Source organism: Mesocricetus auratus, unplaced genomic scaffold (genome assembly GCF_017639785.1).
Source record: "Mesocricetus auratus isolate SY011 unplaced genomic scaffold, BCM_Maur_2.0 Super-Scaffold_100004, whole genome shotgun sequence".
Lineage (NCBI taxonomy): Eukaryota > Metazoa > Chordata > Mammalia > Rodentia > Cricetidae > Mesocricetus > Mesocricetus auratus.
The window spans coordinates 61,025,284-61,051,820 of record NW_024429189.1 but is presented as its reverse complement, the minus strand read 5'-3'; the positions used below and the strand labels follow the sequence as shown (position 1 = coordinate 61,051,820).

Below are 26,537 nucleotides of genomic sequence, written 5' to 3'. Positions count from 1 at the left end.
GGGTGTCATCTTCAACCCCTTGCTCTACAGCTTCTTCTTTTGAGATAGCTCTCACTGAACATGGAGCTTCCTGATTTGTCTAGACTGCCCAGCCAGCTAACCCAGGGATCCTTCTCTCTCCACCTCCACAGAGCTAATGGGAGCTGGGAATCCAAACTCAGGCCCTTGTTCTTGGCCCCTTGACTGATGATCTTATAGATCTATTTGTCCTCTATCTGTCCTTGTATCATTCACAACTGGCGCATCAAATCATGCACCTACCTACTCATCCACATATCCATGCAGACGTCCTTGTGTCTACCCATTAACCCACATCTCTAAGTCCCCACACCTACACCCATGCACACATCCACCCACCTAAGTCCCTACGCCTACATCCATCCACACATCCACCTACCTAAGTCCCCACGCCTACACACATCCATTCACCTAAGTCCCCACGCCTACACACATCCACACATCCACCCACCTAAGTCCCCATGCCTACACCCATCCACACATCCACTCACCTAAGTCCCCACGCCTACACCCATCCACACATCCACCTACCTAAGTCCCCACACCTACACCCATCCACACATCCACTCACCTAAGTCCCCACGCCTACACCCATCCACACATCCACCCACCTAAGTCACCACACCTACACCCATCCACACATCCACCCACCTAAGTCACCACACCTACACCCATGCACACATCCACCCACCTAAGTCCCCACGCCTACATCCATCCACACATCCACCTACCTAAGTCCCCACGCCTACACCCATCCACACATCCATCCGCCATCTATTCATCCATCTGCACATCCACCTACCTAAGACCCCACGCCTACACCCATCCACACATCCACCTACCTAAGTCACCACGCCTACACCCATCCACACCACCCACCTAAGTCCCCACGCCTACACCCATCCACACATCCACCCGCCATCTACTCATCCATCTGAACATCCACTCGTTTATCCATTTACCCTCCCCCAACCATCATCCCATTCACCCACACACATCCACCCACCTTCTATCTCTCCATTCCTGCAACTAACTCCAACTTAACTACCCTTTCCAGCCATACAAACTTTCATGACTAATTCCCTACCACTCATTTCTCCTAGCAGCTATCCAGCTATTATTTACTGAGTCTGGGGCTTGAGGCTCACAAGGGGAAGGGCAAAGAATGGGGGAAGATACTGTCACTATTTTGGCAGGGGGAAGACATTGTCCCTATAGTCTGATAAGTAGGGAAGAAATCACTAAGACAAAAATGTATGTTAGCCCCAAATCCAGACACAAATTACTGAGGGAACTTCAGAGTTCTATAATACGTGTTTTATCACAAGTGTTTTACTATATCTGGGGTGATACTTAGAATATTAATCAGAAAAGATAGTTGAAGGAAAGTTTTGAAGGTGGTTAGGGGTGTGGAAGTGTTGGGATGAATGAAGCTCGGAGTTGAGAAAAGACAAAGAATTCCAGGCGGAGAGAACATCAGTAAGGTAGAACCCAGCACACTGGCAGTATTGTTCAGGTGAGTTCAGTTTGACAGGCGTGTGTTCCTACCGTGAGGACCTGAAGATGAGCCTGGGGGTCAGTGGAGGATCAGATGATAAAAGATCTGTATACCATCGGAAGAGGGCACAGAACCCACTGCAGATAGGCACAGTGCTCGCTGTATTCTTAGGGCTTGCTGTGACAGCAGAGACGGCAGGTTGGAGGGAACAGATGCTGGACACTGGCAGCAAAGCCTTGATCCCCTCTGCAGCCAATGGACAGGCAATCATGAACTTGAGCCTGGGTGGACAGAGGCCGTGGGGATGGAGGATTTAGAAGAAGGAACTAGAGGAGGAAGGCTACTTGGGAAATCACAGAGCAACGTATGGCATGTTGGTTTCATAAGGGTGCTATGTTGTAACGACTCAGGAAGCAACATTCCAAAGGCAGGGGACATTATCAGAGGGGTACATCTTCTTGTGTCAGCTTGTTGTACTTATTTATTTTTCTAATGTGTATGTGGATGGATGTTTTGTCTGCATGTATGTGCATGCTTCAAATGTGTACCTGGTCCCCAAGGAACTCAGAAGAGGTAATCAGATCCTCTGGATCCAGTGCTATAGATAATTATGAGCTGTCAGGTGGGTGCTGGGAATCGAACCTGGGACTTCTGCAAGAGCAACCAATGATCTTAATTGCTGAGCCATCTCTCTATCCCCAACCTGCTGTGTTTAAATCAAGAGGAAGGGCACTGGAGAGAGAGAGAGAGAGGGAGAGAGGGAGGGAGGGAGAGAGAGAGAGAGAGAGCCACAAGAACCTCCAACCCAAGTTTTAACTGAAGTAGATTTTAAGGTACCACTCTTTTTCAAAATAAATTTTTAGCACCTCAGAAACCAGACTGCATCATATAAAAAGTAAAGTCATAATTAAATTAATTGGTGTTATTAGATGTACTTAAAAGTACAGCGATTATGATCTTGGAGCCTGGCGTCAGGCTCTTTTCTCCTTCTGCCTTTACCTTTATCAGGAAGTCCCCCATCAGCTCCCTCCAAGTTACCAAACTTGACTCTTTCTCCAGGTGAGACTTTGAGGCCCCATGAAGGTGGATCCCTCATGCTCAAGGCCACTTGCTAAGCTAGGTTTTTGGTTTCAGCCAGGGCCACCTCAGACCTCAGGGGGAGCTTTGCCCAAGATAAATCTGGTCCATAGGAGTGGAAGTTGAGTGGGAACTGGACCCCTCCTGCCTGGTTCCTGGCTTTTCCTTTCATCAAGGGTCACTGTGCACATCATCTGGCTACCATCTTTCCACACTTGTTTCCTGGGATCCCTTTTCTTGTCTCCCAGGGGTTCTCTGGCTGGGACATGGGGGACACCACCCTTCCCAGGGGCAGAAGCAGAGTGGCTTCCATGGGATAAGGCTTGGTGGGAGGTTTGTCTTTCCTGGCTATGTGGCACCAGTTCATCCCCTTTAGGATGCAGGACGGTGGGATTTGTCTGCCCTAGAGATGCTCTAGAGGGAGCAGCTGATGTGGAAAGTGATTCTGTCTGAGCTGGGCCCTGTGCAACCTCTTGACACGAAGCCTGCAGCTGCTTCTGGCTGGAGCCTTTAATTTCGTTAATGTGTGACATTCACTCAAGCTGCATGGCTGACGGGCATGCTTGACATTAATACGTGTTCTGAGTGTTCCCCTGAGCTCATAAAAACTCATTATCAGTTCTGAGCCAGTAAATGCAGTTCCTGCTCCTCAGAGGTGCCCCAGGCAGTGGAACCCTGGACATCTGTCTTCACCAGCCGTTAGACTCCTCCCTTTGTCCTGGGACATGTGTTTCAGCCCCTGGGAGAGGACCAAAACAGACATCTCCTAAGCAGAGCCCTTGCTTCAAGTTTACAGCCAAGACAAGAGAAGAGGCTTCTTCTGATTGTCCTTCACTGCGAGTCTATCTGATACAGATATGCTGATGTGGACACCAAGGTGTGGGGGTAGCAAGGTTCTCGTGGCCTGGACATGGCCGTGGAATTTCATAAGCAGATGGTAAAGAAGTTTGGTTCAAAGTACCATGGGATGCATTAAGAGCCAAGAGTGTGGGCATTCTTACACTCAAATGGCGCAATGCCACAGACATTGTTTATTCTGTGTGTTAAAACTCCATTTGTTGTCTGTGTGTCATAGAGATGTGTGCAACATAGTCAGATGGCAGTAGGTGTGGGTCACAGTTCACAGGCTGTGCCAATGTTCTACTGAGTATTTTGAATGGCTAAGTAAGGATGATCACTTCTCTGTCTGAAAATGAAAACTCTAGACAGGTATGATGGCTTACAGCACTAGGAGGTAGAGGCAGGAGGATGAGGAGTTCAGGCTCAGCCTTGGCTACATAGTCAGTTGAAGGTCTGCCTGGGCTAGGTAAGATTCTGTCTCTAAAATACAAACAAACAAACAAACAAAAGCCTCCCAAATGAAAATTCTGTATGTTATGTATATATATATATATATATATGTCTGTGTGTGGTGTGAGAAGAGAGCACATTTTTGTGTGCATGCATGCATATCGTATATACACATACATGCATGTATGTGTCTGTGCATATGTCCAAGTGTGCACATATGCATATATGGTGTGCATATGTTCACACATATGAACATCGGTATTGGTACGTGTGTACATTAGATTCCTTCAACTGCAGCCCTCTTTTGATCGATGAGGTGGTTCCCAGGGCTCACACTGCCTTGATGGCACTAAAACCAGGCTGTGGTCCCAGCCATACCACTCCCCACCAGCTAACACACTGAGACTCTCTCTCATGTAGGAGACCTTAAACTCATCCCTGTCCTACTGGGACCTCTCCCACGTGGAAGCAGTACTTTAGTCAGTCCGGGTTCCTCAGATGTGAGCTCTAGTTCCCACCTTGCCAAAGTTTAGACTTTGAGAATTTTACTCACTTCCTATGTGCTCAGGGTCTTCAACCCTGAGGTGGGTAGGCTTTCTCACAGTGGTGTCCTGGTCCCTGCCTTAGGTGGCATGAAGTGACAGGGCCCCCACTGTTATGTTTGTCTCAGTTCTTGTGGTCAGACGGTCACAACTGTGACCTGGATTCCTGCCATCCTGGCTGTAAGCCTTGCTTGTTTTATTCAGCTGTGCTGTGACAAGTCAGTTCTGCGACTAGCCTAAGCCTTGGCTAACCAAAACGTCAATAGGATGTGGTGAATTTTACCCTTCTCCTGTATATCCTCCTCAGGGTGACAGGAGAACCAGAGAGGGAGAATCTGGGCTTCTGGACCACACTATGGAACTGAGCGATCATTTCCATGCTCTCGCCTCTGGTTACACGTCTTTTCATGTACCATGCTTGAAATTATAGGTCTGCCCAAAGAGCCTGCATTATCAGGTGATGATGGACTTCCTCCCTCTTCCCACAGTACTCAGAAAGACCTCTGGAGCTCAAAGTAAACATGCACAGGCCGGTGTTCTGGTCAGTTGAGTGTCCTGGGTGCACGAGTCCAGGTGTCTAGAACTGGCATGGGGGATGAAAACCTAGGAGGGTTCCATCCTAGGAAGCTTGGGCTCTATGCCCAGCTCTGGCAGTCTCTGTTGGTACAAATTCAAGAGGAAGGGGACCCTGGGGTAAGAGTGGATGTCTGAGCAGAAGTGACCCCAGAAGACACATGCCCATGCCCCACTAACCCTTACTTTCCCTCTTCTTCCTCTAGAGTTTGCTCTGAAGATTTCAAGGGGATCTCGGTTCCTCCCCAGAAAGGACGAAGACAGCCGGAAGAGGTAGGATGTCATGATCTAGTGTCAGAACCCTTGTTCAATCAAGATGGCTGAATTTCTCATCTATTTCCTGCCCCCCAGAGGCCACCTTTTGGGAGGAAAGTCTTTAGGTTCATGCCCTAGGGGTGCAGGGCAGGGGAGGGCAGCTCTACACTGGTCTTCATCAGGGATGGCAGGGTCTATCCAAGAAGTGAAAACTAACTCTTTGAGGAGGGCACAGCTCCCATGAACCCTTTGTGGTCACCTTCTGCGTGTCCACCTCAGGCTCAGGACAATGAGGAGAACACAGTTCCCTAGAGCACTCACCACCCTGAAGGTAACATTTAGCATAGGACAAGTGTCTGTCCCCTTGTCCATGATAACACTAAGCATGACAAGACTGAGTTCTGCCTCTGGGTCTCCAGGACCCCAGACATGCTGAGTGGCCTCATGGAAGGTTCCTGAATGAGGAATTCAGGCCTAATGTCTCCTGGCCAGCAGCAGCCATTAGTGTACATCAGGGTGTGATCTTGACACCATTTCTACCTCCATTTTAAAAGAGAAGAGAAAACTCGGTGTCCGAGAGGTGAAGGGACTTTCTTAAGGTCACATAGCAGTGAGTGACAGCGCAGGGTTTGAATCCCTGGCTGAATGGCACCACAGTTCTGGGTCCTTCACTCATTCTATGACTTGAGGCTCCAGGTTAAAGCAAACCTATTAACTGAACTTCTTGTGTGGAAATTCTGATTCCTGAGGAAGCATGAAAGCAGTTTGTTCTTTGTCCTGGGGGCTCCATGTTTTCATACTGGATATTTTTTTTTTTGTAAAATACTCATGGGTTTTGGTTTCTCTGTTCTTAAAACTATTAGAATAACATTTCCTCACATTATCCTGGGGAGAGGTGAGATGAGGAAGATTCTGGAAGTATCCCACACAGTTTCTTGGGTGAGTCCTTCTGCTGCTTTCCCCATGCCCAGGGTTGTTGTCAGCCGGACATGGTAAAGGCAGACAGATTGCTACAGTAGACTGGCAGCATTTCCTGTCTAGCTGCCCTGCTGTCTGTGGTCGCAGCGCTCAGCCACCTTTCTCGTCGCCGATTCAATTCCTCAACCGTGTTTGTGCTGTGCAGCTGGCTGCCTGAGGGTGACTTTGGCTTTGATCTCAGGTTAGATGGCTAGCCAAAGCTGGGATTGGCTGAGGTTCTAGCGGACAGTGGCCTCTTTGGCACCTGAAGTTTTCCAGCTCTACAATCTCCAGCAGTAGCCTGAGCCTCAATCCCCACAGGGGGCAGATATATACAGAGCCTGGAGCTGGCCAGTTTCCTTTATCAGAGGCCTCAAGGAACTGGGAGAGAGCGTGCCTTCCCTGGCCCATCCTTCAGCAGGCAACAGGAGTCATCACTGGCTCTCCTCAGGAGGGAGTCAGGAAGCCTGACCGTTGAGCCTGGGCCTTCCTCCCGACAGACAAATGCCAGTCACAGTAAACAATAAAATGACCTCAAAGCAAAGATAGAGGTCAGGGACTATACAGTGCTACCTCGTGCTGGGGCCTAGCTATATCTACCGAGTGAAGACATCTCATCTCTGAAAAACACGAATCGTATGAACCTCTTTGGGCCAAGCCACACATACTCCCCAGGTTATCCCATTCTGCCCTCTCAACCCCTCAGCCACCCTGTAATCTCAACACCCTTATCAGGTGTGGTGAGGGAAGGTGCTGAGCAGTGGGGGTCACCTGCTCTATTTGCTTAGAACAATGGCAGCTCTCTTGGGGTCCTCTGACCTCTTAGAGAACCTTCCTAAAAATACCCAGGCTTCCGGATGTGAGAGTGGGTGTTTATCAGCGAACAGTGATGTTACCCAGGAGACACATACCTTTTCCTGTGCCTGGTCTAAAAATGGCTGGGAAGGGGGTCTGGCTTGTGTCAACTCAGTTCTGATGTACTGGGGCTTGAGGCCATCAGGGGTGTGAGCTGCTTTTCTCAGCTTCTACTCCATTCAGTCACCCTTTGCAGGTAACTGTTGGTTGTACCGATACCCAAACAGTCAGCTTCATAAGTTTCCTGTGGCGAGACCATTTGAGCATCAGAGAAGTTGGTGATCTGCTCCACGACTCATGTCTATCAAGAGGTTAGGGAAGCACTCAGCGCAGGCCGCCTGCCCCTGGAACTGTTTGCTGAACACCCAAAGGGTACATCTTCCATGCACGGTGACTTCCTTCCCTAATTCTCCACCCAGCTTTGTACAATGTGCATGGGACAGGACAAAAGAAGTTCCCAGTCGGTCACCTGTTACCCCAGCACTCACTGAGAGTGAGGCAAGAAGATCAAGAGATGTCGGACTTGGCTACACAATGAGACCTTGTATATGGAGATATGGAGAAAGAGAGAGAGAGATAGAGAGACAGAGACAGAGACAGAGACAGAGACACAGAGAGAGAAACAGAGAGAGAGACAGAGAGAGAGACGGAGACAGAGAGAGACAGAGACAGAGAAACACACACACGCAGAGACAGAGAGAGAGATACAGAGACAGAGACAGAGAAAGACGCACACACACACACACACACACACAGAGAGAGAGAGAGAGAGAGAGAGAGGTATTTCTGTCTTGCCAGCCAGCCCTCTGTGAAGTCTTCAGAGATCTGCCCACAAGAAGCAGATGGCAGGAGTGGAGTGGGTGATGGAGACCCCACTGGCCCCAGCAGGGGATGTTTGCAGCTCAATTTTGTCTGCCGTGTTTGGTTGCTGTTGTTCGTGTCTTCTTTGATGTCCTCTCCATGAATCCATTACCAAATACAAGGTCTTGAAGAGCCACCTCTGTTTTCTTTCAGGAGTTTGTAATTCTAGCCTTATCTTTGGAGTGTTGACTCCTTTGGGAGTCCCAATTTTCTGAGGCGTGAGGTAGGGAATAGCATCTGTCCCAGCTCCATCAGGCACCGTCCTTTCCCGCTGATTCGTCCACTACTCTTGCTGAAAATGATTCAATGGTGGACACGTGAGTTTATTTTTACATCAGTCTTCTAGGCGTGGGTTCATTTCTTGACTTTTAACTCCATTCCACTGGTCAGGTATCTGTCCCTAGATTGGTTCCCCACTGTTTTGGTGACTGAAGCTCCATGTCTTATTCTGAGGCTCGCTGCTATACTCCTGGGAACTCCAGTGTTCGACCAAGGTTGAGCATGGCTGGGCTTTGCAAGCAGGTGAGATGGGGGCATCGGAGAGGCTTCTGGAAAGATAGAGAAGAGAAGACATGGGTGAGGAGGCTGTGATGGAGCTGAGAGAGACTTTAGATCAAGAGTCCCATACTCTGGAAGACTTCAGAGATGGCAGACGACCTTAATCAACTTCCTTTCCATTCCCTATATGATTTGGAGTTAGATGTTGTGACAGCTCTGCCTCCCTGTGTAACCTTGGCTAAGTCACTTAACTTCTCTGAGCTCTGTCCTTAGCTATAAAAGATAGATGAAAACTCCATTTCTTCTCATACAAAGTGTTGGGAAGGGGCCCAATGTGTTAGACATGAAAAGAGTTGGAGTAGCTTAATAGTGACTGAACAGATTGGCTCTCCACTACAAGGTTCTTACGTCACCCTCAGAGATTCATGCTGCTGCTGGGGACTGGCTCTATTGGGTCAGAACCTCTCCTTGGGCTGGGCAGGAACAGGTAGGCTCTGTCTACCTGGCCTGAATCTGCTCTGTGGGGCTGCAGAGAAGAATTGTGGCTGTGTTTCTTCGCACACCAGCCCCAGCCCCTCTCAGCTGCTGGGTGAGGGGCCCCGGATACCTTGGCCTCCCTCTGGGATGCAAAGGTGGGTGCTGCCTTGACTTCCTGCACACCCTCCTCTGGGCAGGCTCAGTCCGCATCACTTCCCTTCTCAGCCCCAGAGCCCAACCTGACTCCAGCCAGGAGAAGACTTATGTCCTTGACACTGGTTGTGATAATGAGGTACAGTGATTCCCACATCCTAATGGGGTTCCAGCTTCCTCTCTGCATGTTTTCAAGCTGCAAACAGGATTCACTGTGACTGGGAACACCACACTTGCCAGTGGTTCATCCCTGGGCATGAGGGCACATGCTCAAGGGGAGAACTACAAGCCCCTCCTTGCTGACTGTCAGCCTGGGAGATGGTCTCATCCATCCTCTAGCCTGTGAAGATGCTCATAGGAATCAGGGCAAAGACTGTGATGATGGAGCACCAGTGTCCCCGAATGGTGACGTCATCGTCCTGCTGCCAGTTCCACGTAGCCTGAGGTTCTCCCATTCTGACCCAGGGCCTCCAGCCGGAATATAACTACAGGAAGCATCATCTCTCCCATAGCTTCCTCCTGGACCTATGCCTGAGATAGTTTGTTGGGGACAGAATCTCAATACCATGTCCTCCTTCTCACTCACCCAGAACCTTCCAGAACTATCTAGCTTAGGCTGTGTGTACCTGTAACTCACAACAGCCCTATATCATCTCTGCCCCTTTTAAAGCTTCCAGCCCTGATCTGTGCCTTCTTCCCTTTACAAGTTCGGGGTTGCTGTTTTGTTGTTTGTATTTTTAGATTTGTTTTGTGTTCACTAGTGTTTTGCCTGCATGTGTGGGCCACATGTGTACCTGGTGCCTATGTAGGTAAGGAGAGGGCATCCGGTCCCCTGACTGTGAACTACCATGTGGGTTCTGGGAATGAAGCCGTTGCCCTCTGCAAGACAATAGATGCTCTACCCATTGAGCAATCTCTCCAGTCCCTCAAGTTCAGTTTTAAGTCTACACAAAAAAGGTTCCTTGTGGGCCACACACCTGTGGTGGTCCCTACAGGAGGCAAGGCTAAGTAGACCTTCTTTCTGGGAGCCTCCAGATCCCTGGCTCAGTTGTCATGGAGCCAGGCTGACAATCCTGGTTGCTCGCTGGGGTCCCTATTCCGGGACATCTTGGAGAGATAATAATGTCTTCATTTCCCCAGCGAGCAAATTGATTCTCTGTCGCGCAACAGTGATGAGCAGACACTGCCCTGAGAGGCTGCTACTGTTTAATAATGATGCAGATCTGAACTGTGAATCACAGCTGGAGAAGGGCTTCAGTTGCAGACTGAGTCCAGTGAGGACTGCATCATGAAGAGCCCTGTCAGCATCAGAAAAGGGGAGTGACTGGCCTAAGGTCGCACAGCAAGCAGCAGTAGAAACGGATCTCATCCGTAAGTCTTCCGACCTGCCCTGAACCCAGCTGTCTCTTTTCCTTGTGAAAAAGATAGAAATGGGATACTGTATTAAACAGCCTGCAGACAAAGGGAGAAGCCTGGCCCAGCTGGTAGGGCAACTGTGTGAGCCATTATCATTTGTCACCTGTCCCAAGAGCTGCTGATCGAGGGGCAAGGGAGCAGCCTACCCCATGTCATGAAGGAAGACACTGTGGGATCAAGGAATCTGAAGCTTTGTTTTCATTCATTTTTTTCTAAATGGAGATCACTTCCCAGAGAACTTTTAGGTTCATAGCAGACTGGAGGGAAGATGGAGAGTCTTCTAATATGCTACCCACCACCACAGACACAGCTCCCCACTGCATGGATAGCTCATCAAGGCTGTGTCATAGTCAATGAATGTACACTGCACCTCACTGCCAGTCTGAAGCCTATGTGTGTGATATCTCTCATTGTGGGTCCTGACAAATGAGAACAACCGAGGCACGGGTCTCCTACTGAAGTGTCCACAGGATAACTTCACTCCCCTAGAAGTGTCTAAGCTCCATCTGGCCATTCCTCCCCTCCTCCTAGCACCAACACCTGCATATCTTCACAGCACACTGCCTTTTCCAGGGTGTCTTGTGACTCAAGTCATAGTCTAGGCTGATCCCTGAGTCCCTAGTACAGCCAAATTTGCATCTTCTCAGCACTGGAGAACTCACTGACTTCTTTCCCTCACTTCCTCTCCCTCCCTCTCCCTCCTCCCATTCTTCCCTTTCTTAGTAAGACAAAGTCTCACCATGTGGTCCCCGCTGGCTTCCACCTTACAATTCTTGTGGCCTCCTGAGTATTGGGGTTACAGGTGTAACTACAACACTGGACAAAGTTATTTAGTTTTTGTTTTTAATATTTTTCTCTTTAGTTTCACATTTTATATTTATGTTTGTGCTCCATTTTGAGTTCATTTTTGTAAATTGTTAAAGGCCTCTGTTTAAACAATGCTGATGAATATTAGTGGTAGCAATGACAATCATGGTGGTGGTGGTGGTGATGATGATGGTTGTGGTGGTGGTGGTGGTGGTTGTGATGGTAGTGGTGGTGGTGGTGGTGGTTGTGATGGTAGTGGTGGTGGTAATGATCATGGTTGTAGTGATGGTTATGATGATGGTGACGATGGTGATCATTGTAGTGGTGCTGGTAATGGTTGTGATGATGGTTGTGGTGGTGGTGGTGGTGGTTGTGATGGTAGTGGTGGTGGTGGTGGTGGTGGTGGTGGTTGTGATGGTAGTGGTGGTGGTAATGATCATGGTTGTAGTGATGGTTATGATGATGGTGACGATGGTGATCATTGTAGTGGTGCTGGTAATGGTTGTGATGATGGTTATGATGTTGGTGGTGATGGGAATGGTAATGATCATGGTGGTGATGGTGGGTGATGATGGTGGTGGTGATGTTAATGATGGTGATGATTTTGATGATGATTGTGATGGAGATGATGGTAACGATGGTGGTGATGGTTTTTGTGCAGTGTCTAGTTTCCTCAGCACCACTTGTTGGATAGACTATTTCTTTATTGTGTCACCCTTGCTTCTTTGTCAAAGACAAGTTGACAGGATTTATGAGGTCTATGTCTGCGCTCAAGTCTGTTCCATTAAACAATTTGTGCTTTTGCCAGTTCCACATGGTCATGATTACTCCGTCAGTACAGTGTGTCTTAACATCGGCATTTTCTGTTCTTTAGCCTCTGTTCTTTAACATTGGATTGATTATCCTGGTTAACTAGGGTTTTTGTTTGCCTGTGTATGTAAACTTTAGAGTCAATTTGTTATTATCCACAAAATATCTTGAGGGAATTTTGCCAGGTTCCACTGAAGCCTGGAGCTCTTGTTGGGAACCCTTGATAAGTGGGCTGTAGTGAGTCCTCCTCCCCATGAACATGGACTTTCCTTCTGTGCTTTAGTTTTCTTTGAGTCTTTTCATCAGAGTTTTATATTTTCCAGATTAGTCTTGTACTAAAGTATTTCTTTTGTTTGGGTCTTAGTAGAAATGCTTGTCTACTCTTAAAAAGATTTGTTTTTTTTTATTTTTTATACGAATCTGTGTAGGTATGTACCCATGGATGATGGGACCTGTGGAGGCCAGACACATTAGATTTTCTGAAGCTGAGGTTGTGAGCTGCCTCACATGGGTACTGGGAAGCAAACTCAGATCTTCCACAAGATCAGTATGTGCTCTTAACCGCTGATGCATCTCTCCAACCCTGTTTTTCATTTCAAATTCCATATGCTATTGCTCTTTCAAGTGAGAAAGCAGTTGATTCTATAGAGCTATACCTAGGTGCAGTAGATAGGGTTTCCCATAGGAATGGAAACAAGAACCAACAGTGTGTGTGTGTGTGTGTGTGTGTGTGTGTGTGTGCTGTAAGGAATGGGCTTCTGCAATGATGGAGACTGAGAAGTACCAAGGCCAGCACTTGGAAAGCTGGAGATCCAACAGAACCAATGGCATAGGTTTCCATCTGAGGAGAGGAAGGAAGGAGAACCAGTGACCGGGGTCATGAAGTCAAGCTGATGATGTCTTTTCTCACTTAGTGTCTTACTCCATTTTGTGCTACTACAAGAACTCAGGCTGGACACGTTTAAAAGAACTCCACCTGCCCCCCTCCTGAGAAGAGGCTGTGGAGCCCAAAACTGAGGTGTCAGATTTAGGTTCAATTGAAGATCTTGCCTCCATGAGGGAATACTGTGTCCTCATGAGGTGGAAGATGGAGAGGATGAGTCAGTGCTGCCGGAGGCCTCTTTAGTAAAGGCCTTAATCCTACTGGTTAGGAAGGGTCCTCATGTGCTGTCCCTCCTCAGCACCATCTCAGAGGCTCACCTGAGTTTCTACTGGTTAGGAAGGGTCCTCATGTGCTGTCCCTCCTCAGCACCATCTCAGAGGCTCACCTGAGTTTCTGAAGAGGCTCACTCTAATCAGGGCACTTAGGCGTTTTGTTCTGTTTGAGTCTGGAGTGGACTAGGCATGCCTATAATGAGCAGGCTGCATGCTTCCTCAAGTTCTCCTCCTTCCAAGTCCAGTGTTATCTCATCCACTGACCGTCCAGATAGATGATGGGAGCCCCACATGCCAGTGGGCACACACAACTATTACACCAGCACAGTTCATCCTGGGGCAGAGTGCTTAACATCCACCTTTCTGCACAAGGTCATCCTCAGTCACAGGGACAGAATGAGGCCGGTTACAATGGAACACAGAAGAGGGAGTCAGATAGTCAGATCTGTGATGATCTTTGTATGTGGGACGCTGGAGGTGATCATTACAATCCACAAAAAAGCAAGATGAGGGTCAGCAAGAAGACTCAGATGGTAGAGGTGCTTGGCACGAAGCTTGGTGACCTGAGTTTTATCACTCAGACTCACATGGTGAATGGAAAGAGCTAACTTCCCAAGTTGTCCTTTGACCTCCACACGTGTTCTGTGATGTGCTGGTCACACACACACACACACACACACACACACACACACACACACACATACACACATATACACACACACACATACACACACACACACACACACACACACACTAAAGAAAGAAATGTAATTTTTAAATAGACAGGACAAAGCCACAAGAACCAGTGAACTGATATTGCTTTGTTTTGTGAGACAGGGTCTCCTCCTTTAGCCCAGGTTGGTCTTGAACTCACAACCTTACTACTTCAGCCTCCCAAGAGCTGGAATTACAAATCTGTACCACTATATCTTGTTGGATTAACACTTTAAAATATTTGTTTTTATTTTTATGTGTATGGATGCTTTTCCCACATATATGTCTATGTGATCATGCATGTAATGCCCATGGAAGCCAGAAAAGGATGTTGGGTCCCAAGGGACTGGAGTTACAGACAGTTGGGACCTTAATGTGGGTGCTAAGACCTGAGCCTATGTCCTCTGCAAGAGCAGTGTCCACAACCATCTCTCTAGTTGCTGAATTAGCACATTTTCATTATACTTACAGATATTTTCACACTGAGGAAGATATATTTGAAGAAATTCCCAGAAGTGACACCCACAAGGTTCAGTGAATGGTACACATGGGATAGTAGTGTTGGCAGCAATCCAGCGTGTGTATATCCTCATCCCCACAGTCACTGTTCTACTGTTTATTTGAAAGCTGTCATTTAACTGCAGGTTGGCCAGCACCAAGGGGAGCTCGGCCCCTTTCTCTGAAAATGAACAAATGTCTCTGAATCCACAGCTGTCACCTCTATTGGGATGAATGGGTGTGCTCTCTGTCATCAGTTCTCTTTAAAGGCTAAGACTCCAGGGAGTGGTAGAGCACGCCTGTAGACCCCAGCACCTGGGAGGCTGAGGCAGGAGCATGAAGCAAGCTCTACTCCAGCCTATGCTACATGGCAAGACCTTCTTTTATATTTTTTATTTATTGTTATGTGTGTATGTGTACATACATGCATGAATTCATTGTTCCCCTAGCTTTCTCAAGACAAGGTTTCTCTGCCCTGGAACTTGCTCTGTAGACCAGGCTGGCCTCAAACTCAGAGCTCCACCTGCCTTTGCCTCTGCCTCCCAAATGATGGGATTAAAGGCATGCACCACCATGCCCAGCTACATACATGCATATGTTTACATATGCATTGTGAATACACAAAGTATGTATTCATGAGTTTGCCAGGGTTTGCAGGCCAGGGGTCAGAAGGCAACTTCTGGAACAGAGTCTCAGTATCTACTCTGGGTGCCGGGGATTGAACTCAAGTTAATCAGGCTTGAATTCCAAACTTTTCCCAAGCTGAGTCATCTCTCTGACCTGTAAGACCCTCAAGGAAAGGAGAGAAGAAAGTCAGGTAGACAGGCTAAGCTATACAGACATATTCTTTGGAAGTGTCCATACATACTATTAAAACCTTCTAAAGATTGCAGCTATCACTTAGACCCTAGATCACCTCAGGGTCATTCTCAAAGCAGTGTTTTATCACTGATCTTCCTCCAAATTGTTTGCTTTTCATTGGTTTCAGGTTTTGTTTTTAATTTTATGTGCCTGTGTGTGTGTGTGTGTGTGTGTGTGTGTGTGTGTGTGTGTGTGTGTGCGCCTGGGTATATATGTGCACCAGGTGTTTGCAGAGGCCCATGGAGGAGTTACTGGAACTGGAGTTACTGACAGTTGTGAGGCATCCTCTAGGTGCTGGAAACTGGATCCAAGTCCTCTGCAAGAACAGTGCTCTAGATGCCTGAGCCTTCCCCCAGTCTCTCATTGGAGGTTTAACGTTCCATACATGCAAGTCTTGCCCTTGTTACTGGCCCCCTGGAAAGGCAATACACTGCCCATTTCCCTCACTAGTAATGGATAAATGGCTCCCAGGGGTCCTTGCAGGAGGATGGGGATGATAAAACTAGGCAAGGACAGGGGAGGGACCTGTGGCTGAGTCCTACCATGTGACCATGGAGCTTCTGGTGTTCTGTCATGGAGATGATCCCTAAACTGGTACCTGTTCAACTGTAGCTTCCTACGGGCAGTCAGAGTCTCAGGTGCCATCTTTGTGTGTGGCCTGATGTTTGAGGAGTTGAGCACAGAGCTTGGTCCCCAGAGTGGCAGCTAACCCTGGTAGCCTCTAAGAAGTCAGTCCCATTTGCTTAGCTTAGTGGGACCCCTGCTCTTGCCCTTGCCCCTTCCCTCCCTCTCCACCCCCTTTCCCTTTCGGCACAGCCCTTCATGGAAACAGCTGTTCTAATTAAAAATTGCATAAACACTAAGAGATAGGGATCCGGGGATTTTGTCTTGAATTTCTGCCAAGACTCCCCAGAGTCTTTTCAGTAGGAAAGGTCCCTCAGGAGCTGAGATCAACTTCAAAGAAGAGGCTTCTTAGGAACTGTTGAACCGCGAGGCAGGTGTGTTCTGCAGGAAACCCTGGGGCTAGGGCCGGGTGGGGGGATGGGGGGATGGAGGGTAAGGTGCAGAGCCTGTTTGCTGTCCAAGTTCTCTAGGCAACCTACGACTCAGGCTGGATGGTGGCTCTTGAGAAAGGCAGAGAATGTGGTGACAGAGAGGGGTTCAGGCCAGAAGCTAGAAGTGGGATTTCTCACTCTAGCTTGACCTGGACATGCATGACCTGGAAGCCTCCGGGAGGCAGTGAGGAGAACCTGAACATCACAGACCACTCCTTCTAGAGAGAGCTCCATGGCCTTTAGGAACTCCTTAACACATGGGGACTGGCCAGCCCTGGCACTTGTGCCCAAGGAGCCCCTATCGCTCACCCTCCTTTTCTTCCTCTCCACTCACAGGCATTCCTAGCATCTCTTGGCATAGACACTGAAAACCCTAATCTCCAGCCTCAAACTGTTTGCAATAGGTTAGACCACCAGGATGTTCTCCAAAGATAACAAGGGTTGCGTGAGCATGTCTGTTATTGTTCAGGCATTAAAACAACAGTTGGGAGCTTGGAAAATGCAGCAAAGCTCTGTTGCTCCCCTCTCAGGATGAGAGGCCCCTTCCTTTCCTGCCTGTGTTCACGCCTGCCCAGGCGTGGCTTCCATGGAATCCTGGCTTGCAGGGCCTCTCTGTCTGCTTCCTGCTTTTCTTCACTCCCATCTCTCACTGCAGGACAGTGAGTGTGGCTGCATCCCAGCAGCCCAGAGGGCAAGGGCCCCTGCTGCTACACAAAGCCACCGAATTCCAGCAGCTGCCATTGTCTGCTTGCCTCTTGAGAACCTTTCCAGATCTCACAAGCGAAGCCATAGGATGCCTCATTCAATGTGAACTCCATGCAGACAGGGATGTATTTGTACATGTGTGACCATGTGTGTGTTCAAGTGTGTGCATGCACATGTGTGCATTTGCATGTGGAGGCCAGAAGTCACTATCAGGTGCTACTCCTCCTCAGGCACCATCCACTCTGGCTTTTGAGATAGACCCTGTCTGTAGAACCTGGAGCTCAGCAATTAGGTTCCAGAGATTTCTCTGTTTCCACCTCCCCAGTGCTGAAATGACACTGAAGGGTGTGTAAAAAATTGAAGGGTCCTCTTTGCATGATATGCTAGCTAGTTTTGGGTCAACTTGACACAAGATAGAATCATTGGAGAGAAGAGAGCCTTGACTGAGAAAATGCCTCCATAAGATCTGAATGTAGGCAAGCCTGTAGGGTCCATTGTGGGCCACCTCTGACGTGGTGGTCCTGGGTGCTATAAGAAAGTGGACTGAGTAAGCTGTGGGAAGCAAGCCAATAAGCAGCACTCCTCCATGGCCTCTGCATCAGCTCCTGCCTCCAGTTCCTGCCCTATCTGGGTTCCTGTCCTGACTTCCTTTGATGAGCAGCAAAGTGGAAGTATAAGCCAAATAAACACTTTCTTCCCAAGTTGCTTTTGGTCATGATATTTCATCATGGCAGTAGTAACCCTAGCTAGTTCACATGACAAGCACTTAACAGACTGAGTCCAAGAAATATATTTCTAGTATAGACAGCCCTGGGCAGTATTTGTTCCATGTACTATTAAAACATCAATGGGAAATTTATCTGTTGTTTATCTGAAATTTAGACTTAGCCCAACATTCTGTGTTTTATCTGGCAACTCTATCCTTGGAGAATCTTCTTGCCAGTGTATTAGCCAGGTTTTGCTACTGTAACAAATTCCTGAGATGAACTACTTAAATAGATATGGTTGATTTGGGCTCACAGTCTGGGATGCGTGTTTCATATGTGGTTGGCCCCGTTGCTTTGGGCAATGATGGAGCATCCTGGTGAGAATATGTGGCCAAGCAAAACTGTTCTCACAAAAGGTGAAGGGAAAAGAGGGGCAGGATTCAAGGACAGGCTCCAGGGACCCAAGACATCCTGATAAGCTCCTGCTCTTGTTAGTTTGTTGCTATTGTTTGTTTTTGTTTTATTTTTGTCAGTTTGACACAAGCTGGCATTATCTGGGAAGAGAAATTAATTGAGAAAATGCTTCCATCATGCTTGTTGTAGGCAAGACTGTAAGGCATTTTCTTAATTAATAATTGGTGTGGGAGGGCTCAGCTCACTGTGGGTGGTGCCATGGCTAGGGGGATGATCCTGAGTTGTATCAGAAAGCAAGCTGAGCAAGCCATAAAGAAGAGCTAGTCAGTAAGCGGCATTCCTCCATGGTCTCGGCCTAAGTTCCCGCCTTGGCTTCTCTCAATGATGGACTGTGATCGACACATGTAATATGAAATATACCTTTTCCTCCCCGTTGTTTTTAGTCATGGTGTCTTCGTCACAGCAACAGAAAGCAAACTCTTAAAGTTCTCCCACCTCCCAGGAGTACCCAGGACCAAGCCTGTAGCAGGTAGTTCTATTGGGTCATTCCACATTCCCTTCAATTGGCCCCAATGAAAGGCCTTAAGAGGGCCTATATAGTGTTTGTTAGCGTTTTGGGGGCTATCTAGAAGACTTCTTCCCAACACAGTCCCACTGCAAGCCCATGCTTCGGGGAGGCTGACCCTCCAGTAGCCATATTAGTGGGGACTTTCTGTGCCCCTTACACACTTGAAGAGTTTCGAGAGGCAACCATATGTAATCAGTGGTGCTGTAGTTAATACAGAAACCCTGTGGTCAATATATTTTCTTTCCCATTTAATGTGGGAACTGTTTCTAAGTTCACTGCAACTTAGCACAACTTGGAAGTCACTGGATCTGTCCCCTCTAAGCATATCCTATCCTCAGCTCTTTGTGGTAGCCTTCAGTGACTGTGGTATTTGGTTTGTCATATAGTGGTGTCAATTAAGCCTCCCTCTTGGGACTATGGGCTGCTGCCTCTAGTGTCCACCATCTTCAGAGAAGGCAGAAGCAAGGGTGGTTCTTCTCTTGCCATGTTAGTTTGAGGATGTAGAGTCCTGAACTGCAAACCCCTAGGGCAGAGGTTCTCAACCCTGTGGAGTTGGGGGTCACACATCAGATGTCCTGCATATCAGATGTTTACATTATGATTCATAATAGTAACAAAATTATAGTACAAAGTAGCAATGAAATAATTTTATGGTTGGGAGTCACTACAGCATGAGGAACTGTATAAAACAGGTTGCAGCATTAGGAAGGTTGAGAACCACTGCCCTAAAGGTCGGTGGCATCCTTCTGTGCACCAGTGAGTTTTTTTAATCCTATGACAGTTTTGGGTGTTAAAGATGTTATGCTAAGTAGCAGACAGTTAAAAGGAAGAACAATAGAGGAGGCTGGGAAGGCAGTACTACATTGTAGCTAAATGGATTTTCTGTTTAACTGAGGGTTAAGTAGGAAACTCGTTTTGATTCAACCTCTGTTGTTGCCAATCTTTCGAAAATGTATTAGCCTGTTCCCTGGTTTTCCTAAGTGCACCATAATGACCATAATTGAATCTCTGTGCTGGCAGAGGATCCTTCTGCAGTGGTGGGAGCACCACAGGAAATGTCAGTCTTCATGGAGTGGCCCAGTCCTGACTGAAGGAGCCTGCAGGCGTGGGCAATGCACTCTCTGCCATCACATTCTGTCTCCCCTGATATACTGCACCACGGGGCTCAGGAAGGGCATTAAGGCCACTGTGTGGATGCGGAAAGTCAGGTCCACCTGGTAGATGACTTACCGGTCACATCTGGCTGGTGAAAGAGCTGGGTCTAAAGCCAACAGCAGTGGCCATGATGTTGGCACAAACTGAAGCCCTGATGCTCAAATTCCAGGAGAGCCATGAGCTCCTGGCCACAGTTTCTTCCTTTGTGAGTCAAGTCTATCCTTGCAGAGGACTTGCTATGCTAAGATGACCCGGTCAGCAGCTGGGCACCAGGGACTTTGTGTGTTTAAAGGTACAAAACACCCCTCTCAGTTTATCAAGAGTACGAGTGTCCTGGAATGGTTCACCCTCCCACTTCTTGTATTTGCCTTCCTTCCTTCTCTGCGACCTGGTGGGGAAAGATCCTGTAACTTAGATGGCCAGTTTAAATTCAGATTCTGTCTCCCCATCCTTGTGTTGCTGTAGTTCTGGGCCTCAGCTCCTTCTGTAAAATGGGATCCTAGTGTGACCTGATCCGCTTCAGTGGCCACCATGAGGATTCAGGGAAGAGTGCTTGACTCCCAGCTACTAGCATGGCTTTGGCACCATCACCCCAGGACTTGGTGAAGCAAGTTCAATTCCCCAATTCTATAGGTTTGGCTCATGATGTGAGGATACCATAGGGTGGGATTTTGTTCTACACCCCCAGTCTAGAGAGGAGGGATACTCTAAGCTCCTGACCAGCTGGCGTCCTGCCAGATCCCTGCCTCCCCAAACCTGGTTCTAAGGAAAGGCCTCTTTGAGAAGGACTATGGGTAACTTCCGAGGGGCCCTGGGCCTGCTTGAAAGACTTCTTTCCAACAAGGCCCAGCTGCAAGCCTGGGGAAAGGCTATGTTGACCCTCTGATGGCCTCTCTGCTAGGGACCTCCATGTCCCTCTCCTTGGGCCATGCAGTTGGAACATTTACCAGACTCTCCTTTCCTCCTTATCAACAGACCCAAGGAAGGCAGATGTCTATCTGTGAGTGACCTCTGACCCTGTCAAAGGGGAGGGATATTCTGTTGAGACAAACTCAACCAAGTGAGTCCTCTTGGCCTGTTCTCTTGGGATGCTGGGTCAGCCACTTGTGGGTCCAGTGAGTCAATCTGCTTCAAGTCCCTGGGGGAACAGCACCTACTCCTGATTGGCCTTGGTCACCCGTTCCCCAGAATATCCCCAGGACTCTTGGGAGTGGGAGTAATGGCACCAAACTAGCTAGTCACCCTGGGGATGTAGTGTGATTGCCTAGCATGTACAAAGCTCCCATCCCCAGTATTGAGTACTAGTTGTGGTGCTGCACAAACCTGTGTCCCAGCCTCAGGAGGTGGAGTCTGGAGAACCAGGAATTCAAGGCCAGTCTTGGCTACCAAGTGAGTTCACAGCCAGCCTGGGCTACTGGAGACTGTCTCAAAACAAACACCGAGTCACTGGTGTTTTAAGAGCGTAATGAGTGCAGAGCACCTACGTCGCCTTGTTTATTTATGCATTTATCTTTAATAGGAAGGCTGAGAGAAATCGCATGGTTTGTGAATATTTACAGGCAAATTACAGAGAGGAAATGAATTCACTCTTCTTTCCCACTGTTCATAGATCATGCTGGTTCCTGCCTCTCACAACCTCCCTTTTCTGTCTTGCAATTGCTTGTAGTCTTTCTAGCAGCCACAGAGGCAGCAGCGCCTAGATATGGTGACTTGATGTGCCCCGAGCTTATCGCATGTCTACTGTACACAGACATACAGACAAGGGATACATTTGTATGTGCAAAGATATAGAGGTCTCTACACAGGATACTGGGTGGCCAGAAGCTGGTTGCCTAGTCACCTTGTGTCTGCTACCTTTCTGGAGGCCACCATCACCTGTGTGCTAAGCAAGACTCCAGACTGAGACCCTGTGTCCCTCACCTGCTTGATGTGGAGGGGTAGGGTCTTTTTCTATGTAAGTTCAGATGATGTAGGCCTTAGGAGAGGAAAAGGGGGACTGGGTGGGTTTTTTTTTGAGAAAAGGGTGTCTCATAAAGCTCAAACTGACCTTGAACTCCCTATGTAGCTGAAGATGACCTTGAACTCATAGTCATCCTGCTTTTACCATCCTAGGGTTGATGTTACAGATATGTGCCATCATGCCTACTTTATATGGTGCTGGGGTTTAAACTCAGGACTTTGTACATGCTAGGCAAGAACTCTACCAGCTGAACTATAGATTCAGCTCTGAGTGACTTAAAAAGAATGTTTTAAATCTTTAATTGGATATTAGAACATCGAATTGTTTCTTTGTGGTGCTTTGGCACACAAGCATGCAGGCGTCTGCTAAGCTGCTTGATGGATGATGAATACTGAAGTGCCATCTTTACTGTTCTGGGAGTTGTACCAGTGCACAGTAGGTCAACAGGTCTTTGTTGGATAATGATGGAATGATTCATCAATGCATCATATATCTGCAGTGTTCTGTAACAATACAGGGTTCTAAGGGTTCTAAACCTGGCCCAGAATTCTCACACTCTTTCTCTCACCCCAAAGAACCACAGCCCTTGATGATGAGGAGATCCAGACAGTGACAGCACAATCCTTTTCACTTTGTACAACACAGTCCACCACAATATTGGGGTTTCTGTCTGCCCAGAATCTCTCCTGTCTAGCTGGCAGTGGGTAAAGGCACTTGCTGCCAAATCCAGTGACCTGATTTCAGTTCCTAGAACCTACATGCTGGAAGGAGAGAACTGGCTTCTACAAGTTGTCCTCTGACCTCCACATGTATGCTGTGACATGAACACAGGAGTGTGTGCTCACACATATGCTTACTCATAAACATTTAAGTTTTTAAGTTAAAGAAATTTTCTTCTATCCCTTTCCAATCTCTCCCTGTCCCCTTTCCTAGGGACAGCTGTGCTTTCTTTTCCTACATACTATTTTGTCTGTTCTAGAACATTCTACACACGGGCTCCTTCAGCAGGTGCTATTATCTCTGGCTTCCATGACACAGCTTAGTGTTTTAAGATTGCTCCTGGTTGTTGCCAGCATCAGTAGCTGGTTACTTCTTATTGCCGAGTAGAATCTTCCTCTCTGTGTCCATAACACCTTGTTTATTCACTAGTATAAACTGTTTCCATTTTGGGCTACGATGTAATTATGTCTCAATACAAATTGAGTCCAAGTCTGTGCTTGGAGACAGACTTTTCCCCCTTGGTAAATGTCTTAGAATCATAATAACTGTACCAAAGATAAAATGCAGGCTTAAGGTATTAAAAGATAACCCTGAGGTGTATTCTAAAGTGCAGGTAGCATTTTGGCTCCTGTCTGTGGTGTCTGGAACCTAATTGGTTCTTTCCTTGCTCAGCACTTTTTGTGGCTAGTTCTTTCATTTTCTACTTTCTATTAGTTACATTGTTGTAGCTCTTTGTATTTTGATATTTTTTCTCTTTTTTTATTTTTCAGTTTAAATTTAGATAAGTAACAAAGTTGCTTCACAAGTCAGTTCCAGGTCCCTCTCCCTTTCCCTCCCCTCCTCTCGTGCCCTCCCCCCAACCCCCCCCCACTATCCCCTCATTTCCCCAGGGAGGGTGAGGCCCTCCGTGGGGGTGTCCATAGTCTGTCATTTCATATAAGGCAAGGCCTAGAACCTTCTCCAGTATTTTGATATTTTTATTTATTTATTTAGAAATAGTCTTGCTAAGTAGCCCAGGTTGGGGAATCTTCCTATCTCAGCCTTCTGAGTACTAGGACTATAGGTCTGTGCCACCATGCATAGGTGTGAATGTGTGTGTGTGTGTTCACATGTGTACAAGTGTGTGTGATATGTGTGGAAGCCAGAGGTTAACATTGGAGTGCCACCTGATTTTTTGAAGTAACAACTCTCCCTGAATATAGAACTCACTGATTGGATAGACTAACTGGCCAGCAAGCCCCAGAGATCTTCCTGTCTCTGCCTCACCAACACCGGGATTAAAGCACATGCTACCATACCTCACTGCAAATCTGAAAACAGGTCCTCATGCTCATTTGGTAAGCACTTTTGGAACTGAATCCTCCCTGTTTCCCTGGTCTTCAGTTGTACCCCGTTTAGTTAGTAATAATGAACATTTCTTTCTACAAAGTTCCTGTTATTTGAATATTTTCTAACATGAAATAATCTATCTGCTTGTCTTCTATGTAGTTTTTATTTGGGTTGTTGTTTTATTATTAAGTTAAGGGAATTCTTCATTTCTTAAAGAAAACATAGAGAACACTCTTCAAGATCTCGTAGGTACACAAAGATTTCTTGGTCCATTAAAAATAGCAACCATAAAAGGAAGATCCAATAAATTGGATTTCATTAAAATGAAAAACTTCAGCAGTGTAAGGAAACGAGTAGGAAAGCCACAGCCTGGCAAACGATAACCACAGCATGTGCATCTGGATGTCCCAGCCCTGTTTCTGCACTTACTCCTCTGTGTACCTACAAATCTTACTCCCTACACACACCAGAGAGCTCTGAAGCAGCCCTATCCATCGTGGCTGGCTCCATTTAACTCCCAGACTCTCTGGATTGATCCCAGCACCTTTGCCGTGGCCATAGACTCTTTCTCTATCATCTGTACCATCCACATTGTCTCCTGGGTCCTGACTCCCACTCTACACAGCTTCTTGCCCCGGCCACTGGCCTCACTTATGCTGTTCTCTAGAACACGCAGTCTCAGGCTGTTCGTGCAACTTCTTCAATTCACCTACAAGGCTTACTTTCTAACACCTTCATCAAGGAAGCCTCCAGGAACCTCAGGAGCTTAGTGGCACGAGAGGAGAAAAGCACAGCCACCGTGGTCCCCTTGAGAGAAACTGAGGTACGTCTTAAAAACAGATCATTTAACACACACATGGTTCATAAAAGTAAAGTGGGTTATGAGTGCTGATGGGTTCAGTGCACAATGGTCGTCAGGCTGCTGTCTGAGGTTCCTCCTGGGACACCCCTGCCACCAAGGCCTGGGAAGGGACTGGAGCAACAGTTGATCACCAGCAGCCATTTATTTCCCTTCTTTACAGGAGCCAAAGTCAACCCATTGCCTTCCCCCAAATCCACTGCTGCTCCCAGCTCTGCCCTCAAACTGGGCTAACCTCTCCCAAGACACTTGCTGTGATAAAATCCCTGATGGAAACAACGTGAAGAAGAAAAGATCTTGGTTCATAGTTCAAGGGTGCAGTCCGTTGGGGAGGGGGGCTGCAGGGCAGGTAGTAGGAGTTTAAGACAGCTGGTCACATTGCATCTGCAGTCAGGAAGCAGAAAGAGATGCATGCTGGTCCTCAGCTCACTTTCTCCTTTTTATTCAGTCCAGGGGCCCCCAGCCCGTGGGATGATGCTACCTAAATTTAGGACAGGTATTTCCTCTTCAGTTAGAGCTCACTGGAAATACCCTTACAGAAATATCTAGAGATGTGCCAGTCAAGTTAACAAGTTTAACCATCATGGGGATCCAGGGACCCACGCTCTCACCTCTCACGTGGACAGTGGACTCTGAAGGTAGCCAGTGCCTTAGCCATGTTCCCTGACTGTGTCTCAGAGCTCCAAGCTGTGCCCAGAGCATTGAAAGAGCTCAGAAAAAATCCCTGGCTGACCCGATGCCAGCACAGAGCCATCTGAAAATTGCACAGAGTGAGAACTTTCTTCTCATTGGGCATGTGTATGGGGGCATCTCACAGCAGGTGCAGGGAGGGTTAGGAAGTGGTCAGCAGATTTGGTTTTTGAGAATTCTATGGTAGGCTGACTACACTCTTCATTTTAAATTATTCACTGCACATGCCGGCGGCAAATGCTATAAAAATGTGGAGTGCTGTATAAATAAAATGTATCATTAAAAATCTCGGTGGTGATTTTAACCTCCCTAAACATGGTAACAAGACGAAGTGTTGAGCTAAATCAGATGTTACACAGGACTTGAAAGACTCTGGCACTGAGAAGGCTTTGGTTAGCCACCATGATATGAAAAAGGAGACTTGTGGAATAAAGCAGGGATACAAACTCATCTCCAGGCCCCACAGCCAGAAACTCAGGAGGGACAGCTTCTTTCCCCAGGCAGAGTTCACTTGGAAAGCCAAGGGCTGTTTTCATAGCCTTTCTCCGTTTGTGTTTAACAGCAGGCCTGGCTGAGTACTCCCGTCGTAAATAGAGTTGCAGAGCTTTCAGACGCCAGTCTTGAAGTTGGGGAAACTGAGGGATAGGGAACTTTGATGCTGATGATGGATTTGTCCTTTATTTATGAGCCCCACCACCCATTCACACTATCCTTTTCTTCTCAACACCTCCTTTGTCTTCAGCCGCTGCACCCCGGGGGTGTTTTCAACTTTCCACAGAACATGTGTGGCTTTGGCACAGTGGGCTTATAGTGTTCATAATGTCCCCTTTGTTTGCAGGTTTCCCCCTTTCTCTTTTATGATGTAGACATTGGAGTATTGACTGGATTTAGCAGGACTAGACTTAATATCCTGCTTGTTTGGAGCAGAGTCATATGTAGCTAAGGCTGGCCTTGAACTCACTATGTACCTAAAGGTGACCTTGAACTTCTGACTCTCCTGCCTCCATCTGCCCAGTGCTGGGTTTACCACGATGTGTGTCACCATGCCCAGTTTATTCAA

At 47.5% G+C, this 26,537-nt stretch overlaps 1 protein-coding gene across 4 annotated transcripts in view; it reads left to right on the top strand.

Moving 5' to 3' along the window:
• Window positions 1–26,537, top strand: part of Tspan18 (tetraspanin 18) — a 133,334-nt gene that overhangs the window by 18,522 nt on the left and 88,275 nt on the right. For all 4 annotated transcript variants that reach the window (XM_040745897.1, XM_005064891.4, XM_040745898.1 and 1 more), the window contains exon 2: window positions 5,205–5,271. The gene's annotated coding sequence lies outside the window, so the exon portion shown is untranslated. The remainder of the gene's footprint in view (window positions 1–5,204; window positions 5,272–26,537) is intronic.